Source organism: Equus asinus, unplaced genomic scaffold (assembly GCF_041296235.1).
Source record: "Equus asinus isolate D_3611 breed Donkey unplaced genomic scaffold, EquAss-T2T_v2 contig_309, whole genome shotgun sequence".
NCBI lineage: Eukaryota > Metazoa > Chordata > Mammalia > Perissodactyla > Equidae > Equus > Equus asinus.
Window position 1 is genome coordinate 3,108 of NW_027224971.1, and position 4,393 is coordinate 7,500.

Sequence of the window (4,393 nt, forward strand, 5' to 3'; positions counted from 1 at the left end):
TTCTCGGATGACGTGCCTGGTTTCGGTTTGACCGTCCCCGCCCGCCCTGATTTTCTAAGTCCTCCCGGGAACCCCGGGGGCGCTCCAGCCGCTCCGGGAAGCGGCGGCCTCCCGGCCGCACCGGCCCAGCCCGGCCCGGGCCGCCCCCTGGCCTCTCTGGGGGGAACTCTCCCCTTCCCCTTCCCGGTGATCGCCCGAGAAACCTTTTCCGAGTCCCCCTCCTGCGGCTGGGGCTGCGCCTTGGCGGCCGGGAGCCCGCGGGCGGACGCCCCGGGGCCGCACTGGGCCGGGAGGCTGGGTCCGAGGGGGCTCCGGGACGGGATCGGGCGGCCCGGCGGCCCGGCTGTGCTCCCCGGCGGGCCCGCGCTCCGGCTCCGTCCCGCTGAGGCGGTCGTCGGTCGCCGGGTGCCACCTGGCGGCCGCTTTTATATCGTCTCTTTCCTCCGGAGCTCCGGCGACGCGGGCCAAGGGACGGGACTCGGCCGCGGTGACCGAGGCAGAGTCCCGGGAGGCCGGCGTCGCTGGCGGGATCTGGCCCGGTGGCGCCGGGGCGTGAGCGCGACGCCCGCTCGCCGGAGATTGGAGGTGCAGGCTACTGAGGGAGGTGGCTGTCGCCGCGCCGCCCGGTGCCGGCCGGGGTGTGGGGCCTCCCGGACGGGTCGACCAGCAGCCGCCGGTGCCCCTCCGTCCCCGGGAGGGGGTGGGGGGCCGCCGCGGGGGAACGGGCGAGGGAGCTCGTCCCGTGCCCGGCCGTCGTCCCGAGGGCGGCCCGGTGGTCGGGCCTTCCGCGTCGCCGATCCCCTTTCCGCGCCCCGCTCCGGAGGTGGGCGACCGGCCGGGGCCTTGCGGGGGAGGCCCGTGGAGGGCGCGACGGGCTCGGCCGCCGGGCTGGCCTTTTCCCCACTGGTCTTCCGAGTCGACCGGCTCTGGCGGTGGGGACCGGGCCCGGTCCTCGGATGCCTCCTCCTCCGTGGCAGTTTTTTTTTCCAAGTCCCGCCCTGGAGAAGAGCGTGGACCGGCCCCGGGAGCCCTCGAGGGCGGGCCGGGGAGGGCGTCCCCGGCCCGGACGCGTGCCCGGGGTGGGTCCGGGCCGTCGGACCGGACTTCTCTCTCCGAGTTTCGCGGGTCGCGTCTTTGTCCGGAGGCGGGAGGGGGCCGGCTCGAGGCGTAGGTGGAGCCCCGGCTGAGGGACGGGAGCCACGGTCCCGCCCCGGGCCCGGTCGCCGGAGGCGCCTCCGCGGAATTCTTTTCTAAGTCCTGACCCGGCGACTCAGAGGGAGGGACCGACCGGTCCCGGCCCGCGCGGGCGGCCCGGGGAGGCTGTCCCCGGCTCCCCCTGCCGCCACGCTTCTGGGGTCGACCAGATGGCCCCGGGAGCTCCGGGCCTGGTGGCGATGGGGTCGTGCTTGGGGTCTGGTGGCCGTGGCCGTGATCCAGGGGTTCCCCTGGTGATCCGTGGGTGGGCCCCGTCTCCGGGCGCGGCGATTCTTGCCCCCGAATGGGTGGTTTTGTGCCGCCAGGTAAGTGCTGACACGCTCTGCTCGGGTGACAGTCGCCCGAGAGCTTCCGGGTGCCTGGATGCGTGTGCGGGGAGGGCTCCGGGCTCTGGCCGAGAACCGGACGCCCGTTTCCACCCCCGCCGCTTGAGCCGCCCGCTGGGGCCTGCGCGCCGGCTCTTGTGCGTTCCAGGCGCCCCCACGACCGTGGTGCCACCTCCGGTCTCTGGTACCCGAGGGCGGCGGGGTTAGGGGCGCGGGGTCCTCTACCACGTGCACTCCCTGCCGCCGGCACCCGGGTGCGGTCGCGACTTACCCCATCCCACCGGCTCCGTGCCAGTGCGTGTCAGGCGTTCTCGTCCTGGGGTGGTCGCCCGCGCTTGCTGGAGGAGGAGAGGGGTCGGTGAGGCTGAAGCAGGCTCCTCCGCTCGCTGTCCTCGCCGGCCTTCCCTTGCTCGGGGGTCCCTCGCGTTATGCTGCCGACCGATGTGGTGATGCTGTGCTCTCCCGGGCCGGGCCTAAGCCGTGCCAGACGAGGGACGGACGTTCATGGCGAACGGGACCGCTCTTCTCGCTCTGCCCGCGGGTCCCCTCGCCCGTTCTCCCCCGCTGCGAGTGGCGTGTGGGAGGCGGCAGGGGTGCGGAATCCGGCCCGACCTCGCTCCCCCGCCCCGTGCCTCGTGGCGTGGGCGGTGTCGGGGTCTCCGTGACGCGGCGGATGCTCCGCCTGTGCCTCTTGGCTGTGTCTCGCGGGCGGCCCTCCCCGCGGTGGGGCGGGCCGTGTTGCCGCCGCGCCGCGCGCCTTCCCGGGCGCGTGAGCGCGTTCCCCAGGCCGTTGGCGGTGCCCCTGGAGCGTTCCAGGTCGTCCCTCAGGCGCCCGAGGCCGAGTGGCGGTGTCGTTCCCTGTTCCCGTCGGCCTCCTCAGGTAACCACTGCGCTGGTGTGTCTGAGGAGCGGAGGGGTCGAGTCGGTAAGGGAGGCGTGCCCCTCGTCCCCCTCGGGGTGGACGGGTGCCTCGTCGCCCCCCACGGCGTGCCGTGTGGGGGCGGGCAGGCTCGGGCGCGTGCCCGCGTGTTCCCCTTGCTGGGGTTTCCCCGCGGGTGTGGGAGTGACCGTGGCGGGCCGAGCCAGCGGCGTGGCGCTGGCTCTTTGGTTGGGAGGTGCTGTTTGATCGGCACCTCCGTCCCAGTCTCTGCCTCCCTTGGTCTCTCGGCCTGAGAGGAGGCACTGACTTGGGAGCCGCACAGGGGCCTTGTAGATCCCTAGCTAAGCCCAGTGTGGCCAGAGATGGCGAGCCCGGGGCAGCGCGGGCTCGCAGCCCTGACCACGGACGCTCCGACTTGCTCTAGGCCTTACCTCTACCGCAGACCCCTCCTGCGTTGCGTGGCCATGGTGTCTGTAAGCGCCTTGGTGGGACCGATGGCGGACGATGGGCGGGGGCGACACGCCCTCGGTGAGAAAGCCTTCTCTAGCGATCCGAGAGGGTGCCTTGGGGTACCGGACCCCCCAGCCGCCGCCCCTCCTTTGCGCGTAGTAGCCACGGACGCCACCACCGTGGCGCGTGGGCAGAGCTGCTCTTTGCCTACCGCGGCCGGCGCCTCCCCCCTCCGAGTCGGGGGAGGGTCACGCCCGGCCGGGCCGTCGTCGGGCGCGGGGCCGCGCGTGTGCGCGAGCGTGCGCGTGGTTCTCCCGTCGCGCGCTGGGGCGGGGAGAGGGCCCGGCCCCGTCCGGGCTCCGCCCCGCCGCGAGCGGCTGGCTCTCCGCTCGCTCCCGTCCCGAGCCGCAGCCGGTGGTGGCGTGCGGGCATGGGTGGGGGCCGCCGCCGCTCTCGGGCGCGTTCCCTCGGGACGTGGGCCCCGGAGCAGACCAGACAGGCAGACGGGTGGCTGGGTGGACGGGGCGGCCCCCGGCGGCGGGGGCGCCTCACGTAGGCCCCGGCGGTGGGGCCGGGCCCGCGGGAGGCCGAGGGGTGGCTGAGGCCGGCCGGCGTCCCAGGCGTCGTGGGACCGCCCTCGCGTGTCGTTGGCGGTGGGATCCCGCGTGTGTTTTCCTGGTGGCCCGTCCGCGCCCGAGGCCGTCCCCGGGAGCCTTCCCGCGAGCCCGTGCTCCCTCCGTCGAGGCGCGCGCCGCGCTCCCCGCTGCCCCCGGTGCTCCCCCGCCCGGGCAGACGCCTGGCCGCGCCGCCCACCGGCCGGGACCGAAGTGGGCCTCGCCGTGCGGGTGTCGCCTCCGGCCACCGAGGCCGGTGGTGGCCCCGGGCGAAGTGCTCTCGGCTCCGGTCGGGTGGGGCCCGCGCGCCAGGCGCCCGGCGCGGGACGCTGGCGCCGTGTGCGGGAGAGCCCTGGCCGTGGCGGGGCCGAGCCCCCGTGAGCTGCGCGTGGGGCGACGGGGCCAGTCGCCGTTCCGGGCGCCGCGGGACCGCCCCTGGTGCTGGAGGCCCCTGGCGGTGAGACCCCGTGTGTGCTCCGGCGGCCGACTTGCCTCGGGAGGTTCTGTCTTCCCTCCTTCGCCCCGAGCGCGTCTCTCGGCGGGCCGCGGCCCTTCCGCCGCCGCCTCTCCGGCGCCTCGGCCCTCGCCGCCGCCGGCCTTCTCCCGAGCCCTTCCCCGTCGTCGCCTGTTCTGGCTGCCCGACCGGGGCCCCGCCCCGAGCGCGACTCGCTTCCCGGGGCCGCTGCGGCCTCCTCCGTGTCTGCCGCCGCCACCCGCGCGACGGCGACGTTGCGTGCGGGCGGGGGACCGTCTCCCGCGGCGCCCCGTTCTGGCGCGCGCGTGTCTGTCGCAGCGCGGGTCGGGTCCCGGCCAGCCGTCGTGACCGGCCGCCGGCGCGCCGCGCCACCCCCGGGGGCGGGGGGTCGGGCCTCGGTCCGGCTCCTGGCCCGCGGGGGGCATGCGCGGGC